The 26915-nt window shown below is 45.3% G+C and overlaps 1 protein-coding gene across 3 annotated transcripts in view; it reads left to right on the plus strand.

Moving 5' to 3' along the window:
• ANKRD11 (ankyrin repeat domain 11) overlaps positions 1–26915 on the plus strand; it is a 1275279-nt gene that overhangs the window by 310129 nt on the left and 938235 nt on the right. For 2 of the 3 annotated variants that reach the window (XM_085639477.1, XM_085639475.1), the window contains one exon: positions 5351–5437. The gene's annotated coding sequence lies outside the window, so the exon portion shown is untranslated. Of the gene's footprint in view, positions 1–5350; positions 5488–26915 lie in introns of all 3 variants that reach the window. The other variant, XM_085639476.1, reaches the window with a different exon arrangement.

Below are 26915 nucleotides of genomic sequence, written 5' to 3' on the forward strand. Positions count from 1 at the left end.
AATTTGTAAAAGAATAAGTGTCAGTTCCCAAAGTTTTGCTCAGAAACCAGCGGATGGCACTATGGGAGGTCAGCGTGCAGAATAGCAAATCTGTGTAGTCTTGCTTCCACCTCGTGCCGCTCTAATTCACCACCAGACACCCCTTCCTCCCTATGTCACTCTTGAAAGCTTTTTTTTTTTTTTAAATCCTTTGTCACATTTTTTGTCTTTCTTCTTGCTTCTTTCCCTCTTCTGTGTTTGTCTCCTTTGTCCTCAGGGTCAAAGTCTTTCGAGGAAATATAAGTGCTGCTCCCCAGAAAGGAGTGCAGTTTGGACCCACCTGCAACCACTGGCACAAATAAAGCACTGTAAATGATCGTCAAGCTATTCCACCTACTTCCTACTTGACCAGGTTCACTGACACTTTTGAAAAGTCCTCACGATATTGGCTTCCCCATTGCCAAGGTTTGTACCGATTCTAACACATTTTTGGTCAATCTGGGGGAACTGACCTTCCCTCTGAATTCTATACCACACTTAGGTCTAGGGAAAAGCTAACTCGATCTCTACTGTGCAGCCCAGAATACACGTAAAACTGCTTCACTTTACACTTTTACAGTATTTAAGTATTTTTGTCTCTATCAATGTATAATGAACCTAACCCTGAGTGTCTCGGACATTGAATAATACAATTGCAATAGGGTAGGCTTCCCCATTGAGTAGCTCATTTACTACTGGTAGCTCTCCAGCTCCGTTTAAGGAGCTCTATTGTGTGCAACCCAGCCTACTAAATTAGAAGCTTTTGCTTGATTGAATTTCTAAATGCATACTAAAATTGAGTATGTGGATTCAACATGAAAATGCGTTCATTCACTTAAGTTTAGTGAAAAATTGTGCAATTTCCAAAATCTATTTAAAACCGATGTTTGAGTGATAAATCATGTGGCTCTGGGTAAATGTATTGCTACTAATACTTTGGTGCCAGAGGCATTGCAACTATGGCTGTTATGTAGTACCCATGTAGAGGCATTCAAAATTGATAGCCTTTGTACTGCTGGCAACCCTGCCTGATTCACCGAGGTGATCACTGGTACTGATCTTATAATAAATAATAATAAAGATTTTTATAAAGCGCTTGGTTATACTGCCTAGTATGTCCCCGCGCTGCGGTACAAATGGTCCGACCTCAGTATGCACTGTTAGTCAGAAAGGAGAAAAGAGAGCAGCTACTCTATCCTGAAAAGGCAAGTCTTCAGTTTCTTCCGGAAAGGGGTATCGGATTGCTCAAGTCGTAGTTCCACGGGAAGACTGTTCCATTGCTTAGCCGCAAGGTAACGGAAGGATCGGCCCCCCCCATTCTTGCTCTTTTAATAACAGGAACGAGAACAAGCCCTGAGCCCGAGGACCGCAAGGCCCTGGGGGGAGAATAGGGGCACAACAGATCTTTAAGATAGATCGGAGCCCTCCCCTGGAGAATTCGATGGCTAAAGCAAAGGGCTTTAAAGGAAACTCGTTCCTTAACTGGCAGCCAGTGTAGAGTGGAAAGGGCATGTTTTGCTGAGGCCCTCCTGGGCAGCATTAGAACAAGTCGGGCAGCAGTGTTCTGAATATATTGCAACCTCTGCATGCTTTTATTGTTAGCGCCCAAGTAGAGGACATTCCCATAGTCCAAGCGAGAGGTGACGAGTGCGTGGACTAAGGTTTTCCTGGTCGCTACAGGGAGCACATCTAGAACTTTCCGGAGGCCCTTCATTATACCGAAGCATTTACCAGCAACTATCCTGGATTGGTGGTCAAATGAAAGTTTGGGGTCTAACCATATACCCAAGTTCTTCACTTGCTCCCTCGGGGCAGGAGTAGGGCAGAGTGTCTGAGGCCACCACTTGTGAGACCATAGGTTGGTGTCCCTACCTACAATCAGTACCTCGGTCTTATCACCGTTCAATTTGAGGCAATTGTTAGCCATCCAACTGGTAAGTTCTTGTAGGCACAGAGAGAAGTTGGAGGCGTCCTCAGCACGGGATTGGGAAAGGGCTACAACAATCTGTGTGTCATCTGCATATGACACGACATTGACACCATATTTTTTGACACTCTCGGACATGGGAGCCAAATAAAGATTGAAGAGCGTAGGGCTCAGAATCGACCCCTGGGGGACCCCCTGCTCCAGCCTGATGTTCTTGGAGTAGAACGGTCCTTGGGCTACTTGGAAACTACTATCCCGTTGGAAGGAGCTAAGCCATTCCAGAGCCAGATTGGCCACTCCGCCTTCCTTAAGACGCTGCAGCAGAATGGGGTGGGCTACAGTGTCGAAAGCAGCACTAAGGTCTAATAGGATCAGTGCAACCGACTGACCCGCATCGACCAGACTGCGGATGGTTTCCGTGGAAAAAAGCAGAGCCGACTCTGCTGAGTAAGTAGCCCGGAAACCCGACTGCGTGGAATGCAGCAGAATGTTCTGATTAATATGACTGACCAATTGCTCGTTGACCACCTATTCTGCGAGTTTAGCGAGGAAAGGTAAGAGCGAAATTGGCTGCAGATTTTCCAGCTGATTAGACTTCATTCCGGGTTTCTTTTTGATGGGCACAACCACAGCCTGTTTCCATTCCCGTGGGACCACTCCTGTGTTAAATGAGAGTTGAATGAGTTGTCTAAAGTAAGGTCCTTCATGTTCTTAGGTTTCATAGGATCTTTTGGGGAACCTGACTTAATGCTAAGAGCAAGATCCTGAAAGTCAGTCGTAGAAGGGAGGCTAAAGCTCGGGAGACAGGAGACCACATTCATGCTCTCATCATTTGGTAAAGTGGATTTCCCATCACGAGCTGCCTCAGGAAAGGTAGAATACATTTTCTCCACCTTCTCAGAGAAGAACTCAGCGATCCTATCACAGTCCTCAGCTGAGTCCCTATTGGGGGATGCAATTCTGTCCAGCGATGACAGTTCTTTGAAAATCCCGAACAGTTCCCTAGAGGAGTTCTCAGCTAATTCAATCTTGGTGTTGTAGTAGGCAGCGCGGGTCTTTCTTATAAGAGTGGTATTTCTTGAGACCAGATTTATAGGATAGTTTCCTGTCCACTCACCGACTGCGTTCCAAACGTTTACATGAAGATCTGGCGACCTTCAGTTCTTCATTAAACCAGGGAGCAGTTTTACACTGTCTCCTCGGGGCACACAAGGCCCAAGGGACAAACTTATCAAGCGCCTCGATGCGGTGAGTCAAGGCACAGCTGGCGGTCTCCACATCACTCCCCCCCCCCCCCAGGGGGCCCTCCTGACAGTAGGGCCTGATTAAAATTGGAGACCGAGAAGCTGGCCCATTTCCTCTGAGGTTTTCCTGTTATGATCACAGTCTGAGGCTTGAGGACCGTAAAGCTAAAAGGGACCAGATAATGATCAGACCAAGGGACCGGAATCGGAGCTTCCACCGTGATACCTTCCCAGTTAGCAAAGATAGGGTCTAGCAGATGTCCCAACTGGTGGGTAGGGAGAGTGGACTGGAGCATTAATTTAAGCGAGGCCATCTCCTGACAAAAATCTTGAGCAAGGGCATTATCTCTGTCATCCAAATGAAGATTAAGGTCACCCAACACCATCACCTTAGCATACCGTAGCGCTAAGTGGATGACCAGTTCTCTAAGATTATTAGTGAATTGAAGGATGGGGCCGGGAGGACGATATATTAATAGGCCTTTGATAACGTAGGCGCTATCAACCCCAATTGTAAAGAGACCTGCCTCACACTCCTCTATATCCGCCCTTTCCAGTGCACATTCAATAGAAAGTTTATGGATTAGTGCAATCCCACCGCCCTTATGGATAGGACGGTCTAGTCTCATGATTCCATAATTCGGGGGGGGGGGGGGGGGGGGGGGAGTGCCGCAAGGATATCGGGGGCCGAGTCCTCAGATAACCAAGTCTCGGTTAGCATCATGATGTCCGCTTGGCTGTCTAAGAGGAGGTCATATAATTCAAGTTGGTGTTTAGTAAGGGACCTACAATTAATCGGCATAATCCGAAAGTTATGTTCCTTTTTAAAGTCGTCCAGATTCTTAGCCAGTGAGATGGGGCAGTAATTACATTTCTGAGTCTTGGAGGCAGCCCCTATGCTGTGCGCACATGCAGCCAAGGTAAGGGGGCGCAGCCTATAAAGAGCATCAGGGGTGTAACAGATGTTTGGTGTGGGACGAGCAGAGGTTCTGGCCCCAGCCGGACGCGGACGGGCGCAGACGGGATTGCCTTTGGCGCGCCGCCGGCGCTCCCGCTGCGCGCGTCCGCTGCGCGTCCTCCCCAACATGCAGCTAAATAGGCACCGCCCGCCTCCACACTAGACCGTCACCAGTCAGGTTACCGGGACACCGGAAGTGCCAATAACCTACTTCTTGCCCTCCGTACAATCTGCACTAGTAAGCCGTGACGGACCGGGGCAAGGAAGGACAAGAACTGCAGGTTCGTTAATTTTGTTTGATTTTAAAAGAATACACACAGCATTATAAAAGCATAGTAGTGCATACACAATTATAATAAAAATGAGCAGAATTTCTCGATTCCACACCGCAATGCCAGGAGAGAAGCGGTACCTACAGATTCTGTCACCGTCTGCACTTGACCGTCTTGCGTATGATGGCCACTAAACTTCTTGTCTGATGTGGTCATTATTACAACACTAATATTATAAGTGGCTCTAGATTATTCTCATTGAACATAAGCAGCTCTTATTAGAAAAATGGTTGGAGATCACTGCAATATTAACTTGCTTTCATGTCATTTAATTTGACAGCCCGTTCTGTCATTTTAAATTCTATGTAAAGTAGACCTACTCCGACACCACCTAATCACTGAATGAAAAGCACCAGTCTCAGTTTTGCACATGACATGATGTGCTTACAGATGATGACGTGTGCGTGTTTATAAAAAGTTGTACCAGTACAAGTAGTTGTTTGATGTTATTAGTTATGTCTGGTAAACTTCAGAGCAATTGAATAGGTTGATTCTTGTGCTATAATGTTGAGATGTTCTAGCTTTGTTTCTTGTTAAACCCCTGGTAAAGGGGCTTCATAAAATTAAACCCTAAGTGAATATAACCAAAATACCACCTGCTAGAGAGATTCATTTTCTTGCAACCACTTTTTTACACCCTTGAGTGGACCAGATCCTGATTGTTGGCAATCATTTGGTTTCTGCTACAGCGAGTCTGTTCTCGCATAGCTGCCGATGAACAGTGCAAATGTTGTTATAACGATTGTAAGTAGTTTTCTGGAATGTCACTGGAGAACCTAACCTCACTAATGAACTCATGAGTATTTAAATAGTAAATATTTTAGTTTTAACAAGTGGGCTGGACACTGATGTTACTTTTTTATCTTTTTAGTAGGGCAAGTAAGAAGGCATCATCCCTCCGTGCCAAGACGCACCTGCAGAAGGATACGATGGCTGAAAAATGCACACTTTATTCAAGGTAAACTGTGCTTCACCTTTTTAAAAATGTGTGTCACGTCAGGCTGCAAGGTAAAAGTTTGAAGTTGTTTTTCCCTTTAATCTGATGCCCTCTCTCAAATGTAATGGCATGGGTGCATGCTTGTTTTGAAGGTAATCAACTCATGGTATCATTTGCAGAATATTTTTTCTATATTTGAGTTAACTTTTTTTTTTTTAATTAACGTTTTTTTACTTTGAGCCATAAAAGCGGTATCATTCAATATGGTGTTCATTTTGTCTCATAATGTTGAGTGAATAGTATTATTGATATAGCTCCATTTACTAGCTTAATTATCTGAAACTATCCCTTTGCCAGAGTAGAAGGAACATATGAAGGGTATACCTGTTTGATTGTTCTGCATGCTGAGGCCTTACTTCTCCCCAAAGCTACTGATGGATTGAATCGAGTTGGGCTCACTGGATATAACAGATTCATATTTTAGGCTTTAACTGGTGGGCAGTAGAGAATATTTTAGCAGGTAGCAGATTGTTCAGCAAAAAGAATCCTATGTAAAGTAACATTTGTGAAAAAAGTACTGTTCAAAAAGACCAGACCTTTAACATGAATCTTAATTTGAAATTTGTACAAGGCGCATACTTGTCACACATGTTGATCATTAGTTCACAACAATAAACATAATTGAAATAGTCTCATAAACATTCAGTCTGTATGACATATGACTTTAGAATTTGGTGGTTTACGGTCTATATTTATGGGGCAGTTCAACCAAATATTGTCACTTTTCCTTGCTATCCTGAGTTTGACGTGTCGGTGCAGAGTATTCGCACAGCCATTTTGTGGCATCTAAGACCCAGCCCCTTACATAGTGGCTTTAACCAAATCCTCCTTGCTACCCTATATGCTGGGCAGGCAAAAAAAACATGCGCCACAGACTCAGTAGGTGCTGCGCAACCAGGGCATGAGTTCGGTGGACCATCCTGTTTTTTCCACCCCGAAGTAAAATCATTAACCGGGAGGATCCCGAACCTAACCTTTAGATAAAGTGCTCTATCCAAGGGTATCTCAATGTAGTCCAAAAATGGTTCAAAGCACCTTACCCATTTGAACGACAAAAATGGCTCAGATAAAGATCCCCCTGAGCTACTAGTAATGGACTCTATCTGGACTAGATCCCAGTACAGCTGTTTAATCACTAGCTTAGGCGGTGGGGTTTGACTTTCCCAAATATCACTCAAACCCAAAAGGACAACCAACTGCTTTAGATTGCTCAACCACTTAATTCTGTTATTAGAGTTAAGCAAAATTAGTTCGTCTAGGGCAGCGGCATACTTGTGGAGCTCCCTAGTCCTTCGCAAACGGACCCAGAAGAGTAACGGGCGCAGGCGCACCAAATCCCTGAGCGGACGCCTGCCCAAATCTGCCCTCCAGGGAATTAACGGGGTAGAGGCAGGAAGGGCAACCGCGTCTCTCAAGAACTTGTTTTCACACCTGACTAGCTCAGAACTATTTTCGAACCCCCATAGTTCGGAGCCATAGAGGGCAGATGGTAGCACTTGGCCCTCATAGATTGCAAGGAGCGGTGCAACTGGCTTACTCTTGGACTCCCGGTGCTCTCGCAAGACCGCCCCTGAGACTCTTTTGTGGTTTAGCAACATCTTGGCCAGGTGGTCTTTCCAGCTCATCCGATTGTTGACCCTGATGCCCAAATAATCAAGAGTCCACCAATTCCAGGGGCTCACCATTGAGCAAAAGATTATTCCTAAATCTAGTAGATGGTGCTAAGGCCATGAGCTTTGTTTTTGTGGTGTTGATGATAAGACCTCTGTCAGTACAAAATGTGCTAAAACGATTCAGGAGCTTTTGGAGACCAGACGGGGACTTGGAGATCAGGATGGTGTCATCCGCGAAGAGGAGTGTAGGGATTTTTTCACCTGCCAGGGATGGAGCATCAGCCGGATCCTCTCTCAGATGGTCCACCACTCCGTTCACGAAGAGGGAAAACAGCGTTGGCGCCATAACACATCCCTGGCGTACACCCCTCCTCACGGGAATCCTCTCGGTCAGTTGACCTTGGGTACCCCATCTGATCCTCGCATAGTTCCCCTCATGAAGTTGCACAATAAAGCCCAAGAGGGAACCTGGGAAGCCCATCTTTTCTAGAACTTCCCACAGCCTATCACGAGGGACCAGGTCAAACGCCATCCTGAGGTCAATGAAAGCTAGGTATGAACTACCTTTGTTGATGGTAACTGTCTTCCAGTAGATCGCAAAGAAGCGGAAGACCTGGTCCATCGTGCCCACCTTTTGACGGAACCCAGCTTGTAAATGGGACAAAATTTGCCTCTCCTCCATCCAGATGCCTACCCTCATAATGATAACCCTGCCAACCACTTTCTGTAAAACATCGATCAAACTGATCGGTCTGTAGTTGGCAGGATCATCTCTGGCACCCTTCTTGAAGACAGTAATTACCTCCGCACCCTTCCATGACTCTGGGACGGGGAATCCCTTGGAAATCGAGTTCATTATTTGGGCAATAAGTTTGGCCCAAAGTTCCGGGTCTTCCAATAGGAGGTCTCCTGGTATCCCATCTGGGCCAGCAGCTTTCTTCGGGGTCAGGTGCCTGATAGCCAGCATCACCTCGGAGGACAGAAAGGGATCCTCAACCGGCTGTAAGGGGGGGGACTCTAGCGGCGGGGACAGGGGAAGAGGGGGCCGCTTCTGTCCCACCATACAACGCTGAGAAGTGGGAATGCCATTGCTGGCTAGTTATGTGATTGACTAGTGGGGGAGAACTATTCGACCTTGCTTTATTAATCAGGTCCCAAAACAGCAGTGGGTTCTTCCTTTTGGAAGCAGCTTTGAGGTCCTGCCAATATTGTTCCTCCCACTCACGCTTAGCCTGCTCCAAAGCCTTTGCGTATTCTTTCCTGGCTGCACTGACTAATGGTTGACTCTTTTTACGCAAGGCAACTCTGATCTCGTTTCTTTTTGCCTTGCAATGGGCCGAGTACCAAGGGTTACTTGGTTTAGTCATATTGTTTTTTTTGTTTTCCCCACTACCCTTTTTATTTTGGATTAAAAAGAAATTCCCAACTTCCTCTACTGTGTTTTTATAAGCCTGTACAAAAGACATACCCTGGGCAAACCCAGAACCCTGATCATGGGCCGCCAATTCTACAGTCAGATCTACTACTAACGCCCTAATCCTTGCCAATTTCTCAACCTGTGGGCGAACTTTGTCCCATTTCAACCTACTGTTACCCTGGAATGGAACCACCTCATTGGTGGACCGCAGGTGGGTTAGTCTCCTGTCATCAATACGCTTCCCCCATCTTAGCTTCATACATAGAGAGTTGTGATCGCTGTCTTGAGAGGGGACCACCTCCATGTCTATTAAGTCACACCATAGTGTCACATCTATTAAAATATAATCAATTCTCGACGGGCTACTGAGCCTATTAAAGGTCATCGCACCGTCTGGATCAGAGGGAGTCCTGCCATTGAGAGCTCTAAGGTTATGTTCCACGGTGAGGGCGTTGAGCTGTATTACCTTTGAAGACCATTTTTTTATTGGAGCCGAGGACAGAGCCGGGATAGACCATCTAGAGTCTGTCTCCTCTATACCCAAGGGGTCATCACCACCCAGGGGCTCAAAAGTACAGTTAAAGTCCCCCCCCCACAATAATTTTAGAGGAGGGGGAACAATTGGCTAATGCCTGGTCTAAAATAGATACTGTGCTTGAGGTGGTATTCCCTGTTATCCCTCTTGAGTAGATGTTAAATAAATCTATCCTGCTGCCCTTGGTTGGTCCCTCAAATGAGATATGTTGGATGTCCCAACTCCCAGAGTCGTGGTTAGTAACAACCCAGTTCAATGAAATTTTTATCCAGACATGTAAACCTCCAGCTGGTCTACCTCTACCACAGCCTTGAGCTGGTTGAAAAAAGGTGGTATATCCAGATTTATGTACTGTTACTATACTCCAGGTTTCTTGGAACATGCAAACATCAAACTTCTCAATAAGAGAATTCCACTCAGGGAGAGCCAGCTTTCTTTGCAACCCAGCCACATTCCACGAGATCAAGTGGATAACCTTGTTGTCTACTACATGCAGGTCAGAAAGGACCCCCAAGTTCTCGACTGGGGCGAGTGGAGTTTGTGATGGCAACAGCTATTTCTTTCCGGTTTTCCTGAATTAAGACTGTTATTTTGAAACACATCTGATCTTTCAGCTCCCTGGTATTGTCAAATAAAATAGAAAGGTTGTTCTAATGGTGTTAGTTTACATTTCATGCGTAGGTGTAATTGAGAGGTCACACTGAGCAGTGCTTGCATTGTTGTTTTTTTTTTTTTGTGTGTATTATATAGCGCAAACTAGACCCGAGACATCTGGTACAGCGCTTTACATGAGCACCAGTTTCGTTACAGAAGGACACATCCAATTTTTTGGTTAGGCACGGGGAGATTAAGTGATTTGCCCAGAATCACAGGATGTTGAGCATTGTTGCCAAGACTCAAACCCGGTTCCCCAGCTTTAAGGTCGACCGCTCTAGCCCTAAGGCTACATCCTCTCCAACGTGTTGCTTACGTGCCTTGTTTCGTTTGAATGAAATAATTCAACTCAACATGCTACCCTCAGTTCATTTCTGCCTCTGTGACCTGTCAGCGTTTATTTTTTAATACTGTTAACAGTGGACTCTAACCATTGAATTCACCTGCACAGTAGAACGTGAAATCTAACTATCCCAATTAGTTTCCAACATTGTGTTGCATTTAATTGAAGATATGTTGTAAATACTAATACATTAGGTGCGAAATTCTGAAGGATACTTCGAACCACATGCGGCGAGTTTTCACCTTAGAGTACTCCCCAAGCGCTAGACTGTACTCTGAACACTTCTCTCAATAGGAGTGCTGCCCTGAGCCGTAATGCAGCGCTGTGTTGCTCTGCACTGACTCCATGTCACCCTTGAAATTTCTAAATGAAGCCACATACAAGTGCAACCCCTTCATATTGACACCAGATATTTTCTTCCTCTGTCTTTTGAAAAGAATCTGAAAAGGATCTGAAGCTCTGCTCTCAACTTGTTGCTTTTTTTCCTGACTACAAAACTATTTAATCAGTGTGTTAGGGATCAATGTCCACACCAAAACAGGCTCCAAGCCATGCTGCTGTTGCAGGAAGCATACATCGGTCACGGACCCGCTTGAGATGTGCCTTTAGGGTCTCTGCTCATTCCAATACTCCAAGTTATTTGGTAAGTGCACCCTTGTGCACCAGAAGGTGACCTGTAACCAGAAGGAGAAGCTGTATGCTGCTGAACATAAGAGATCACAACCTTCACCCAAGTCCTGATCTGGGGCTTGGACCTGGTCTTGAGTTCCTTCTGTGTCCACTGAACTTCACCCTCAAAGTCCTCCTGTAAGTCCAAACATAAGAAAGCGAAGCAGGATTCTACCCCATCCCATCATTCTAACATAAAATCAAAGCAAAAGGATGTCACAATGTGAGTTACCCCCCCCTCGAAGTCTTTGGCCATGGAACAAATTCCTCTTCTGGACCACCGAATTTCCTGGGCTGTTGTCAAACCATCAGCAGATGTTTTGAAGGATGCTATGCTGCACATTTTCATGTGCCTCTGGCTCCCTCTGACTGCCTTTGAGTCCCTCAAAACTGCAGACTCCCAGAGTCTGGTTACCTCCAGCTAGTCTATCCCGAGCCATCTGTTCCCCTCAGTCCTGTTAACGGGCTCTTACTGACTCTGATACAAACTTCGACTCTGGCCCAGAGATCCACATCAGTCCCTTCTACAACTGTTCCAACCCCACAACTTCTGGAAGACTATCTGCAGCTGATGTCCATGTTGGACACCAAACTGACTTTGTCTCGAGCCAGTCTGTCACTCTACGAAATTGCACAAGTATAAACAGTCTCAATGCAGCCTGACTCTAACCCAGTGCTTTCTGCCACATCGCACTGTTCAACAGAGGCTTTTATATCTTTTTGGTTCAGACTATGTTCCTATACTAAGTAGAAAGGGGCATTCCAAGAGGATTGCTTTCCCCCCTTCACTATTTTGATGCTTTTGTGAATTGATTTACAGAATGCCACTTTATATTTTGCCTGAGACAGAGCTTGCCACTCAACTTGGGCCATAAATGGGAGAGTCTTGTTTGCGATAGTGGGTCAAAAGGCAGCTGAGGCAGTAGAATTATTACTACTCTCCATCTGGAACAGAACAGATGCCCTTATTGAGATCTTGTAGCCTGTGGCGTCTACTTCTGAGCCCTTGCTTCGCTTTACTAATGCCTTCAATGATACTTTATCTAATCTGTCAAAGTCTTGTTCTTACTTCGCTGGTGAATAGGCAGGAAGCCAGATGTCACAGACCGGTGCATGGTAAAACTGCGTTTCTCACTAAGCACCCCACCTCACAGAGCATTATGAAGGCCTCGGCAAGTAAGGTGAATCCCAACTCATTTACAATCACTCCTGTAGACAGGGAATCCACGAGAATCGAGACTTTTGGCAGGTGTTTTATTTCTGCTTGTCTAGCATTATAATCTGTGAAAGCGGTTTGCTTGCTTGCTTTGTCGTTGCATACTTGGCGGTGGCGCCGTAGTACATTAAGGCCTTTTTATCTCGGACATTTAATTATGGACCGGGCATGGCCAAATAATGGCCATGCAGGCCTGGATAATATAGATTGTAGGGGTACTTGTGTTGTACTTGGGCAACACACTTTGATGCGTTCAACAAGATTCTTCAGCAATGTACATGCCTCCCTCATTGATATGCCCTTTGATGGGTCTTGCATTTTTCAGTAAGAAGGTAGCTCTGAGACAGCACTTTAAGTACAGTAGAATGTTTTCTGGGGCCATTAACACCAGCTAATGCATTCCCTGAAACAATTGTGAAAGTTTAGAGGCTATTCCACTGTGCTGACGTACAGACAGCCTTCCCAATGAGTGCAGTAGGCACCCGGGTCCTCTCGCGGCCATGGCTCTGGCATGCAGTGTGCAGGCCAGCAGGGACGTCGGTCTGTGGTAAATAATTTTCATTACCTGGACTTAATTTGATACGGAAACATAATAAAACAGCTCAGTAAAATGAGAGGCAGAATCCGTGGTATCAGAGGTTCGGAATGGGCTTTATTCCAATGATCGATTATAATCGGTTGCTCCAAGTTCCGTCACCACGGAGGTTCAGGAAGTGAAGTACATACTTTATTGACAAGAAATGACTTTTATAGTACATACATTACAATGAAGCGAATGCAGTAGGCGTAACAATTGATAAGGAAAATGACGATTCATATGCGTAACCGAAAATGGGTGTAATAAGGAGTAAAAAGGAACATAATTGGTTATGATGTCATATATAGGTGGAGCTATAAGATAATACTTAGCATAGATGCGCGCGCAGCAGTATGACGTGTGATTGACGTGTAACTAGGGGGTGAAGGGGACTTGACATTTAGCTCTACATGTGGCGACAGAAGTCTGGGGGGTCAAGTCAACCTAATCCCAAATCATATCTAACATCCTATGTTTAAAGAACTATGTTATCCACAAAAGAAGGACTCTCGGACAGAATCTATTCTATACTGACTGTGCGTGCGTGTACAAGCGTCTAAGTGTCTACACTAGATGCGAGGGCGGAATCTTCCATAGCAACAGGGCTATGAATTACTTGTATGAAGACAGAGAAGCCGGGCCTTTGCTTGGTAGCTGGCAGAATGTTTACTTAAGCTACTAGACAGGAATGCGTTGGGCAGGGATGAGGCAGATAACTCGAAGGTGAAATACAGTTCTTGGCAGAGAATAGGCTGATGTCAGGCTTCGTGAGCCGCGCAGAGAATGAGACAAAGTTCATGGTCACGGATGCAGGCTCAGACTGGAGCTTTCAGAGGCAGAAGGCAAGAAGAGTTCGATGACAGAATCAGGGCCTACTTGCCTGGACTGTAAAATGGCATAAGTGAGCCATATAAAGGCGGTGGCCTTTCGTACTTAGGAAGGGAATATCCGGCCTATTCATGGCGGATCTGACAGAGGACATGTTGACGGTGGACGCACATGTGTTTGCGTCTTCATAACTGGAACTGGAGGGAACATACATGTACTTGTAACATGCACATAGAACCGTTGGGGTCCAAGATAGGGGACATAACTGACCAGAAAAATCCATATTTCCACATTCCCTCCTTGTCCCCTACTTGCCCGTCAAGAGATATCAATCTTCATTAATCCATTGATCTGTTCATATAGCATCATTTGTTCTTCTTTCTTCTTCCGGGATCTTGAATGAAAATCTTGATGTGGAATGCACGATGTGGCACACAGACCACAAATCGCTGGTCCACATTGCAGGCATAAGCAGCAACTGAATAGTATGAGAAGGCCAATACCTAGGAATGATAGAACTCTCCATCCCCAGGCTGATATCACGCTCCAAAACCAACCGGACCAAGTCCAAGTGCCTGGGTTCTGGTGTATCTGGCTTACAATCTTATGAAGGCGAGTTATAGCTTTATATACAGATGGCGAATTTTCTGGTATGAATATGCAACAGCTTGATCCGATGACCCTACAAGCTCCGCCCCTATCAGCCAGGATGACGTCAAGGACAAGACGATTTTGAAGCACAACAATCCGCATAGCAGACTGCTCTTCTGTTAAATTGCCTAAGGCGGAAATAGTTTCATTCACTACTGCTTCAAGAGTTCTAGTTAATCTACGTATCAGCTTACTATTAGTAACAGTACCTATATAGGGAAAGATGCCTTTATTGAAATCGGTGTATTTTTCCCATGCTGTTTCAGTGTAATCGACAATCGGGAGATCTCTCCGCTCTCTGTTGTGTACTAAATGAATATTTCTATAATAATCAGGAGGAGCTAGGAAAACAGGTGGCAAAAGGAATGCAATGTAGCAGGTACCATCCCAATCTAGGGGTAGACGCATATATGCAGTCTGACCACATATAAAGTAGGAGTGGCGATAAGCTCTAAATGAAGATTTACCTTGATCACTGAATTCTACTGTAGTAGTGCATTTACTATGGCCCATATGTATGGAACCAACTTTTCTTACACACAATTCACCTTTCGCTGGGAATACTGACATGGTTGGTAAAACTAGTTCAACTTCGGATTCGACATTTAGAACCATGAGATTAGGAGTAAAGTTACCTAATCCATATACTTCATTTTCTAGATCAGTTCCTGTTCCTTTTGGGCGACCCTCCTTGTCAGGGTAACAGACTTTGAATAAAACTAGGTTCAGATTTCCCCATACCCACTGGTCTTGGTAAACGGCTGTATCTGAGTCTATGGAATTGATTAAACTAAACCATGCTCCACAGGAGCCATTATGTGAAAACGGATGTGGAAAGAAAGGCAAGACTCCTTCATAATTCTGATAGGGAGGGAGCCGGCCACACACCCAACAATTAGTTGCATTACTAGTCTGATGGGAATGATGTAACATACTAATGAAAGTGTTATTGCGCAGCGCAAGTCTATAAGACAATTCATGCGGGGGTAAGTCACTAAAAGAATGTTCAGCAGTAACATTGTAAACGTTTCTGGCAATAGGGTAATATATGTGCAACAATATACTTGCAGTAATTATTAAAAGACTTAAGAAAAACAAGATTAATAATGTCACTATGCAATGGCTACGCAGTGATTTACAATACGCCTGTCGTTTCATTATTTTTCGCGACTGTCCATGATTCAGGTCTAGGCGATACATGTCGGAGACAGATTCAACCGCTTCACCTAGGAGAGGACTTAAACAATCAAATCGTCCGACGGCCTAGGCCTTAATTTTAGTTTGTAGAGTTCTTTACTGTCGGTCTCAGCCAAAGGTAGTTTTGAGTCAATTGGTGAGGACACACGAGGTGGGCTGGTTACATCTGAAGGAAGTCCATGAAATTTCTTGATATGACTTGAATGAATCCATCCTTTCCTGCCTTCAATCTTCACAGCTGTCCTTGTGGTTAGCAAGACCAACTTGGGTGTCTTCCACCTGGGCTCCAGCTGAGTCTTTCGGTCGAAATTCCTCACAAGGACGAAGTCCCCCGGAATTACGTCATGGGGTTTCACCTCAGTGTTGTCGGGAAAGGCTGCAGCTACCTGTGAACGACAAGATTGTAGTGCAGACATCAAGGAAGCCAAGTAATCTGTCAGCATATTACAGTCAATATCAGTTATTTTGCGTGGTATAGGCGTCCCCCACATATTTGGTGGTCTGCCGAAGATCACCTCATACGGGGATAGCCCTGTTCGAGAGTGTGCTACCATTCTTGTGAAGAAGAGTGCAACTGGTAGTGCTACTACCCAGTCGACACCTTTCTCCCTACATATTTTGGACAATCTAATTTTCAGTGTCTGATTATGTCTTTCTACGAGACCTGCTGCCTCAGGGTGTCGGACACAGTGGAATTTCCACTGATAACCTAACAAGAGTGAAACATGTTTCATTAATTCGGATGAGAACGGCTGGCCGTTATCTGAGTGAACAACACGTGGTAAACCGTATCGTGGGAAGAATTCTCGAACCAACTGTTTGGCAGTAGTCGGGGCAGTGTAATCTGAAACAGGGTATGCCTCCGTCCAGCGGGACAGAGCGCAGACAACTACGAGAACATATTTGAATCCTCGACATCGTTCCATCTGGATATAATCCATCTGGAGGACTTCAAAAGGGTGATTAGGAGGATGAAATCCACCTTGTTCTGCGGGAACACTTTTTCCTGGGTTGAACTGGCAACAGATCATACAGGTACGGACCTTTTGTTTGGCTGCTGCTCGTAAATGTTTATTGAACCAAATGTGTTGAATGCTGTCTAGCATAGCTTTTTCTCCTAGATGTGCTGGACTATGTATAGTATTAATTATAACTTGGACCATTGAATCAGGAAGGAACCACACGGACTTTTCCTTCATCATCCATCCTTGATCCGTTTGGATCCCTCCTAATTCAGTCCATTTCTTTATTTCTTCTGATGTAGCATGTGTCTGGATGTCAATTACGTCAAAAGTAGGATCTTTAACTGTCATACAATGTGTCGGGACTATTGTCTTTGTCATGTCGGATGTTTGTGTTTGAGCAGTCTGTTTAGCTGTTCTGTCAGCTAAATCATTGCCTTGAGAAATGATATCAGTAACTTTCGTATGTGCTTTGCATTTCATAATCGATATTGCAATCGGTAGATGTATCGCATCTAATAAGGCATGAATGAGTGGTCCATGCTGAATGTGGGCACCGTGGGAAGTTAAATAACCTCTCTCTCGCCACAGCACGCCGACGTCATGTACAACTCCGAATGCATAACGTGAATCAGTGTATATATTGACTTTTTTATTTGTGGCTTGAATACAGGCTTGTGTCAGAGCAATAAGCTCTGCGGCTTGAGCTGACAAAGTATTTATACGATTAGTTTCAATGACTTCAGTATCTGTTGTGACTGCGTAAGCAGCCACCAACTCTCCTGTACTTGTTCTCATACATGAACCATCTACATACAACGTCAGGTCTGGATCTGACAATGGAACATCTGTCAAGTCTTGTCTGGGTTTCGTCGTGATAGTGATAACTTCAATACAGTCATGGGCTAGTGGGTCTGTTCCGGTTACTGGCAAAAGTGTGGCAGGATTCAATGTGTTACAGCGTCTGATTTCTATGTGTGGCTGAAACAATGTAAGTTCGTACCCTGTAAGTCGCGCAATAGTCAAGTGTTGTGTTTGCGTTCGATTCACAAGAACCTCTACGGCGTGTGGTACTTGTACTGTCAATGGATGTCCTAACACTATGGCATCGCTTTGTCTGATTGCTAATGCTGTCGCTGCCACTGATTTCAGGCACGCAGGCAGAGCCTGAGCTACTGGATCTAATGTGCTAGAAAAATAAGCACATGGTTTGTGTGCTCCTGCTTGTTCCTGTGTGAGTACTGACAGGGCAGTACCTTCGCGTTCTGTAACAAAGAGTGTAAAATGTTTTCTGTAACATGGCGTTGCTAAAACAGGTGCTTGACATAAAGCTTTCTTTAGGCTTTCAAAAGCTTGTGTATGTTCCTGGGTCCAAGGGAGAACAGTCGATGTGGCTGCCTCCTGTGTTGTCAACTGAATGAGCGATTTTGCTAGAAATGCATACTGGGGAATCCACTGTCTACAATATGAAGTGAGGCCTATAAAAGCCCGCACCTCCTTTTGTGTCTTGGGTATTGGCATGTTAGCTATTAACTGAATGCGGTCTGGTGTAAGCTGCCTTCCCTCCTTGGACAGCGAGTGTCCAAGATAAATAACTCGCTGGACACAGAATTGCAGCTTAGAAGGGGACACCTTGTGCCCCTTTTCTGCTAGAAATTGTAAAACTGTCAGTGATGCTTTTTCACATTCAGGTTCGCTTCGGGCGGTGATCAGCAGATCATCGACATATTGAAGCAAGGCGGTGTTAACTGGCATGTGGATACTGTCAAGTTCTCGTTTCAGTGCTTGGCTATAGATGCTGGGGCTTTCTGTAAATCCTTGAGGTGCGCGTGAGAATTTAAAGCTACGTCCATTTAAACTAAATCCGAACAAATATTGACTTTCCGGATCTATTGGGACGCTGAAAAAGGCGTTTTTAAGATCAATTACAGTAAAGAATGTTGCTTCGGAATCAATGGCTGTCAATAATGATGAGATATCGGGGACCACAGGGAATTGTGGCACAATACATTTGTTTAATTCGCGCAGATCAATAACCAATCGATATACTGGCGGGGCCTTTGGATCTGTTCGTTTAAGAATCGGAATTATTGGTGAATTACATACATTGGAGTCTGTTTCCACAACCACTCCTTGGGCAATGAGCTCGTCAATGATTTGTAGTAAAGCCACTACAGCATCTGGTGGTAACTTGTATTGTCGCATTCGTGGTAGTACCACTCCTGTCTTTAATGTGACTCGATATGGTGTAATATTCATGCGACCAACATCAGTAGGGCCTTGTGCCCATAGATGTGTAGGTAAAGTCTGCAGTCGGGGATCCATGTCTCTAGACACATAATGACCTTTAAAATCACGTAAAAACAATCTTACTCCTTCCGGAGAACAACATATTATAGCTCCTAGAGCTTTCAATGTTTTTATTCCTAACAGGTTTTCTGGACATGATTTAGTAAGCAATAAATCGGTAGTTCGGGTCAAAGGTCCTATCGTAAGTGGAAGAGGTTGTGACACTTCATTAACAATAGGTTTTCCTGAAAAACCAAGGGAAATATTCTGAGAGCCTGAGAGGGGTGCCCCTGGAACTTCACTACGTTTTATGGTCGTTCGACTTGCCCCTGTATCGAGTAAAAATGTTCTGTCTTGGCCTAATAATTCACTATGTACATAAGGTCCTTCTTGATCTACAGGGATCTCGATAAGGGGTAAGTCAACTTCCCTCTCTAGGCTGGTTCATGCGTATCGTTGGTAATCAGGATAGTCGTACTGTGCGGTCTGGTACAGTTGTCGTGTCGTGGTTTGTGGGGCAGCAACGGGCAGCGCTGGTGCAGCTGGCACAAACTGTACAGACTGGGGTGGAGCTGGCATGGACTGTGCATGTTGCAAGGCTCCTTGTTCATTCTGATCCTGTCTAGGTGGCCGTGGTCTTTCTTTTGTATTACCTATGGCGATATTATGTTTCAAAACTGGACAATCGTGTACGTAATGACCTGGCTTTTTACAATAATTGCATGTCCCTTTTACAGGTCCTGCTGAATCACCGGAATGTGTCATACCCTTTTTATGTCCCTCAGCTGGAACTGTCTGAGAAACTAGCATTTTCATTTTTGTGTCTTTCATGCGTCTGTGTTCATGTTCTTGTTCCTCTCTAATTCTATTGTGATGGTATTGTAACATTTGTAACATTTGTGATGGAGTGTTACCTTGCCAGGTACTCTCGAATTTTAATACTCTATTCTTTACTTGGGGCAGGGCATTTTCCACTAATTTTGTTACAAACAGATGTGGGTATGATTCGCTACTTGCTTTTATGCCACTGTTTATACCAAAACATTTTTCAAATCGGGCATAGTAATCACTAGTGTCTTCATCTTGCTTCTGTTTACAGGCTGAAATTGTACCCCAATCTTCCTTTTTTGTAGTTAATAAACGTGGCAGTACCTGTACTAGTAAACCTGGTAGTGCTTTAGTTTTGTCCCCAAGCCCCGAACCTGGACCTCGGGCCTTTTCTTCTGCTTCTAGTGCTGTCCAATCTATCTTTTGATCTCCTACCTCCCACTCTTTTTCCTTGAGTTTTTCATAAATGCCAGCAGGCATCAATACCTTTAATATTGTCATAATGTCGGGATAGGTATACTCTCCCATGAGTAGCATGTCTTTAATTTCTCGGTGAAAACCCGCTGGATCTTTGTCATGACTGGGTACCACTTTCTTCATTTCTAACAATTCTATTTTTGATATGGGCGTATATACAAATACGCGCTTAAACTCGTTGTCCTCGCCCTTTATTGGGTGCACTTCTCGTAAGGGATTCTGTCTATCCATGTAATACGTGGTTCTTTCCTTGATGGGCAATGAGACATGGTCTGAACATACAAAAAGAATATACTGCTTTCTTGATTCTAGAATTTCTTTAATTAACTTAGTACCTGAACCTCTCCATCTATTCATGAGTAATTCAGTCAATATATCAGGTAGGAGACCAGGGTCTGAATGTTGGCTTTTATATAGTATAAGAAGTTGTTGAATCATATAAATCCCAGCTAAACGCTGTTCATCTGGGGTGAGATTCAAAAATGTGTGCGCTACTGTGTCATCACTATACTTCCCGGGACTGTCAACCCAATGAACGGCTGACCTGGCTAATTCTTGTTCATCCATAGAATCGAGAAAATGATAACCCCTTCGTTCTCGGAGCAATTTGTCAGCTGTTTGGAACGAATGCTCGTTAGACCTTATATGGACTATGGGTGTTTGAAATTTTCTGTTATTTTCTAGACACATCGGACGTATCGGATCAGTAAGACATCTAGTACTATTACAATATTCTCTTCTACCTACATAGGCTATAGTTTCTGACTGTCCTGTGGGCAGTCCTGATGCTTCTTCCTCGCTTTGTTCGAACTGATCTACCGCTAATCTTTCTTCGTGTAGGCGTTCTATTTCTTTACGGATCTTTCGGCACATGGCTATTATACAATTTTGTTTATCATGTCTACCTTCTGATATATTCTGGCTCCATCGGGTAAGAATTTGCATTGCTTCCGGGTCTACCCCCGGTCGGTCTTCATTTCTGATCACACAATTTATGAGGAAACGTAACAGTTCCCCCTGTATCTCCACTTTCTGGTATTCCATAGCTCTGTTAATACATTCTGGATCTCGCCCTGTTTGGACAAAATGGTATATTTTATCTAGATGCGCAGTCATTCCTGGTAATTTCCCTAAATACACTGCGGCTCGTCTGATACGTAATGATGCTAGGGTCATTTCGTCCTCTTTGCCGGGCACAGGGTCATATCTACAATCTATAAGGAGTTCCTTAAGCGTACGGGCATTAATGAGTTTGGGTGTACGTGAATGTCCTGACTCTTGAAAAGTAAGTTTATTTATTCTGGGTGGCGTAGAAAAAATATTGGTAGCACCTCCGGTAGCCCCATCTGAGGTATCGGGTGTGAAAGGATTCGTTGAACGTGATACAGCAACTATAGGTGTGGACACAGCTATAGAAGCAGCTGTAGGAACAGATGTAGAAACAAATGTGCTTGTCGGAACTTGTGACACGATCTGTTGCTGTAGGGATACGGGTACTGGGTCTTGGCGTTGAACCTCCCTGATAGGCGGTCTATGTGGGGCGGAATTAGCATACTCGGGAGCTGCGTCATCTAAATATGAGGAAAGAAAAACATCTTCTGCGGTTCTAGGATGCCCCTTAGGATGTACCTTTATTGGAAATAATGGGGTTGGCAAGTCTTTCGGTATCTCTGGTGTAGCCTTAGGTAATCCTTCGGCCAGAAGGGGATACATACCATTCATAAGGGCATTTCTTTGTCTGTCTACTTGTTCTGATTTCACTCGTGCACCTTCTTCAATTAATAGATTTTCTCGGTCTTCATTTGATTTTTCTTTACTCTTCTCTTCCTGTCTACGTGCTTTTTCTGTTCGTCTATGTGATTCTTTACGCCATAATTCAATGGCGTCTTTCTGTGATTGTCTAGCTTTCTTTTTCCATAATTCTTCCTCTACTTTCACGATGCACTCTGCATCCCAGGTCCCCGCTGCGGGCCACCTCTGACTTTCTGGTAATCCCTTGGTGTAGTCTACCCATAAATCAAGAAATAATATAGCGTCTAAGCCATGTTTATGATACATGAAGTACCCTGGAGTGTCCCTAGGAGGAATAGGAACAGCTTCTTCGAGTACCCCTTTTCTAGTTGTGATCTGTCTTAGTTTCGAAAAGAGTGGCATATTGAGAACTGATCTGATACTTAATCTTGAACACACTTAGTACAAAAGCACAATAATGAACAACCATTCATACCACAATATGCAGGACGTTTAACACATTAAACATTAAACATTAAACATTTTTTTAACCTTTAAAATAACCAACAATGATGATCGTCTGCATAACTAATCACCAAGCATAATTCTTTGACAATAACTAGATACTTCGGAATACTTGATATACTGCTAAACAGTACAGATACACTGCTGAAACAGTGCAGACCGGATTTGTGTACCCAAACCCGTCTTGACCGGCACAACCTATGTGCACGTCAGAAATGCCTCCCCAGCAATGGTACTCACCGGGTAGCTTCGGAAACGGAAGGCCTCAGAAACTTGACTGAACTTGAACCGGACTGGACTCGACTCGAACGCTTCGGACACTGGACTCGACTTGGGACTTCGGAAACTGGTGGGCCTCTGTATACCTCGGATCTTGCTCTCTCAGCTAGGCTCTGGTCGGGATACTTCGCACTTCTCACCGCCTCGTCTGGGTGTTGATCGCAGCCTAAGTCGCCCCCGCTTGACCGGAGGGAGATACAGGAAATCCTGCTGGTACGCGTTGTTGTCCGTCCAGCTGTGGCAGGAGACCGGGCCTGCAACTCACCGCCGGCGCGTGAGATGAGAAAGTGTCCCTGTTCGGGCGCCATTCATGTGGTAAATAATTTTCATTACCTGGACTTAATTTGATACGGAAACATAATAAAACAGCTCAGTAAAATGAGAGGCAGAATCCGTGGTATCAGAGGTTCGGAATGGGCTTTATTCCAATGATCGATTATAATCGGTTGCTCCAAGTTCCGTCACCACGGAGGTTCAGGAAGTGAAGTACATACTTTATTGACAAGAAATGACTTTTATAGTACATACATTACAATGAAGCGAATGCAGTAGGCGTAACAATTGATAAGGAAAATGACGATTCATATGCGTAACCGAAAATGGGTGTAATAAGGAGTAAAAAGGAACATAATTGGTTATGATGTCATATATAGGTGGATCTATAAGATAATACTTAGCATAGATGCGCGCGCAGCAGTATGACGTGTGATTGACGTGTAACTAGGGGGTGAAGGGGACTTGACATTTAGCTCTACATGTGGCGACAGAAGTCTGGGGGGTCAAGTCAACCTAATCCCAAATCATATCTAACATCCTATGTTTAAAGAACTATGTTATCCACAAAAGAAGGACTCTCGGACAGAATCTATTCTATACTGACTGTGCGTGCGTGTACAAGCGTCTAAGTGTCTACACTAGATGCGAGGGCGGAATCTTCCATAGCAACAGGGCTATGAATTACTTGTATGAAGACAGAGAAGCCGGGCCTTTGCTTGGTAGCTGGCAGAATGTTTACTTAAGCTACTAGACAGGAATGCGTTGGGCAGGGATGAGGCAGATAACTCGAAGGTGAAATACAGTTCTTGGCAGAGAATAGGCTGATGTCAGGCTTCGTGAGCCGCGCAGAGAATGAGACAAAGTTCATGGTCACGGATGCAGGCTCAGACTGGAGCTTTCAGAGGCAGAAGGCAAGAAGAGTTCGATGACAGAATCAGGGCCTACTTGCCTGGACTGTAAAATGGCATAAGTGAGCCATATAAAGGCGGTGGCCTTTCGTACTTAGGAAGGGAATATCCGGCCTATTCATGGCGGATCTGACAGAGGACATGTTGACGGTGGACGCACATGTGTTTGCGTCTTCATAACTGGAACTGGAGGGAACATACATGTACTTGTAACATGCACATAGAACCGTTGGGGTCCAAGATAGGGGACATAACTGACCAGAAAAATCCATATTTCCACAGGTCCTCCAGCTCTCTGCTACAACAGCCCCTAAACCACTTACGCTTGCCATAAGTGGCTCATGCCCAATAAGTTCGCTTCCTCCCAGGTTTTACTATTCAGACAGATGGGTCTTTGAAATAGTTCAAAATGTCTGTCTTTCCTTTTATTTCTGCTCCACCAACTATTTCTTCCACACCAGAGAGCATTTCTGACAAGCACTTGACCATCCTGTTACTGATTGTGTGACTGCTGCTCTCCAAAGGTGCCATTGTGTTGAAGACCTGGTGAGAAGGGTGGGTTTTACCCTCTGTTTCTTGTTCCAAAGGAAGATGGTGGCCTTGAGCCTAATTTGGACCTCTAACAGCCTCCCTGGAGGGCAACAAATTCAAAATGCTCATGCTTGCCCATATCCTGCCTGCTCTGAACCTCAGTGACTGGATTGTGTCCTTGGACCTGCGGGACATGTATTTTCATATGCCTGTCTTGCGGTCCCACAGACTTTATTCAGCGGTTCAAGGTAGGCTAGAGCATTTCCAGTTTGCTGGGGTCCTTTTTTGGTCTCCCAACACTTATCAGTTCAGAAAGGTGATGGCAGTTGTCATTGTTTGAATTCAGTCAGTGGGCCGAAGTCCCACCTGACTCTTTTGCACTGCCATTTAATGGAACAATCCTGGACACATTGGAGTTGAGTGAGTTCCCTCTGGTATAATGAATCCAGGAATTCAAGTTATGATCGTGGTGATTCACTATCTATCCTTGATAACGGTTAGGGTAACTCTGAGAATTTTTGGTCTCTTAACCTACTGCTTCCTCCTTGTCAGCTATGCAAGGTCGCACAGGGGTGTTCTGCAATAGGATTTGAAGTTCCAATGAGCCCAGCATCAAGGCAGTCTGTCCAATGCTATTGAGGTCTCGTAGGAAACTGCTCAAGATCTGTAGTGGTGGCTTCAGTCCTTTCGCCCTTCCACGCTCACTTTCTAGTCTCTGCAGAGAGTCGGCACCACATCAATTTGGTGAAGTTCTGGGCCATTTGTCCATCTTTGAAGGACTTCCTGCCGCCCTTTAAGGTGAGGTGGTACTGCAACAAGTATAGCTAAGTGGGACCCTGGTTCCTGTGTCAGGAGGTTCTGCACCTCCTGAGGTGACGAACATCAGGACATTTTCCTGATTACAAATCATTTGGCAGTGTCCTTGAACGACAGAGTGAACTAACTGAGCAGGTAGGGTCTGCATCACAAGTGGTGCCTACATTCTGAGGTGGCGCAGGGGTGTCTTGCAACAGTGAGGATGACTCTGGCTAGATCTCTTTCCACTTCAAGAACATGCAATGTTGCAAGTTTTGCAGTTCAGAGTTTCCGCATAAACATTTGTAAGTGGATGAATTCTGCCTGAAATGAAACACTGGACTAATGTACATCTTCCTCCCCATGTGTGTCCTGATCAACATCAAGGACAACCGACCCTAGGTATCTAAGCAGCTCCGGATTAGGCTAGAGAGTGTGGTACCCGAACCGTAGGGTGTGAACATCTGTTCTTCTTCAGTCAGGCTTCCACTGAGGGAAGATCTTCTGTCACAGCAACAGGACAGGGTCATCCACCTGAATTTGTACAATCTACACCTACGTGTGTGGGGGCAACTGAATGTGTTTGATCTCCTGCCTGAAGTGGTGGATGGCAGCCTTGCCACCAGCACCCTTCCACAGAATCCATTTTTTGCTTGGTGCTGGGACAAATTTGTGGCCTGGTGTTGCATTCAAAAGACTGACCCTTTACAAGCAAAGCGGTCATACATCCTTTTTTTTTTTTTTGTATTATCTTTGGTCCAGCAGGGTCTTGTAGTGGGCACTAAAGGTTATTTATTGGTCTGTTCGGTCTTTGTGTTGGCTAGACCAACCATCATTGTGTAGATTACCTGTTGTGATAAGACTTGGTTCGAGGCATGTGGGCTGCTGAATTCATATCTGTGCATAGATCGCCGCCTAGTGTTGGGTCCGGATGTTTGCACGTTGTTGTCCTGGAAGAGTCTTCGAAGTATCCTTGGATAGGTGACTCCTCCCCTGGACTACAGTGCGCATGGGCATCCTCTCCATCCTCAGATTGTTTTTTTCCGCCATTGGGTTCGGATGTGCTATCTTAGCTCAAGTTAGGAAAATATTTTTTCGAGGCCAAAAGGCCTTTAGTTCGCGTCGGTACTGTTTATCGATCGGGTTTCGATAGAATTTGTTAGTTTACTAACTTTCAGCACCGACTGCTTTCGCATTTACCTGTCCATCGACGACTTCGACGATGGAATCCAGGACGCCGTTCAAAAGGTGTCCGGTATGCAATGCGAAGTACCCACACATCGACGTCCATCCGGTGTGCAACAAATGCCTTTCGCCGGACCACGACGAATCAACATGCATGGCCTGTGCCCGGTTCCGCTCGAAGAAGACTCTGCGGAATCGACGAGCGGCGAGACTCGAGGCGCAGCACGCGGCACCGGCCCCGACAGACATCTTCGGCGAGGCCGAGGACGTCGAGGAATTGGAAGTCTTGCCCTCCAGTCCCGTTTCCGAACACGAACCCGGATCGGACGAGGAAGACGAGTCACTCTTCCACAGAGGTGAAGACGACACCGAGGTAGGAGACGACGAGGAGGCCTTCGGGGCCGAAGAAAGTAGCTCCAATGATGAACAAGGCCTACCTGTTCAAACCGTTCAAACACCAGTGCCACAGCCTATGGCTCCGGTCGAGGGATCGCCTTCGGGCCTTACCCGAGACCCATCCCGCAGTTCTTCGGCCCCGCCCTCGGGCCCGGCCTCGGACGTTCAGCGGCAGCCATTACTACATAAACAGGCTGGTTTCCCTATCACAAAACCGAAACCGAAAGCTGCTCAGGTTCCACCGAAACCGAAACTGAAAGTAGCGCTGGTCGGATCGAGGCCTTCGACGCCAGCGCACCGCATCGGCACCGACCGCACCAAGAGGGACTTCGGTGCCGAACTTGAGGCGGGCGACGTTGGAGTCGACAAACGGAAAAAAGCCATCGGCACCGACAAACCTGCTCGGCTACCGGCACCGACGACACCAAGGGCCGTACCGCCTGCTGTGTCTCACATCGCTCCCTCGACGACACCTAAGCCTCAGGTATCGAAGACTTCGACGGTGATCTCTTCACCCCGACTCGATGACCCTCCGGCACCGAAAAAATCTACGGCCG

The sequence above is a fragment of the Triturus cristatus genome, chromosome 12 (genome assembly GCF_964204655.1).
Source record: "Triturus cristatus chromosome 12, aTriCri1.1, whole genome shotgun sequence".
Classification (NCBI taxonomy): domain Eukaryota; kingdom Metazoa; phylum Chordata; class Amphibia; order Caudata; family Salamandridae; genus Triturus; species Triturus cristatus.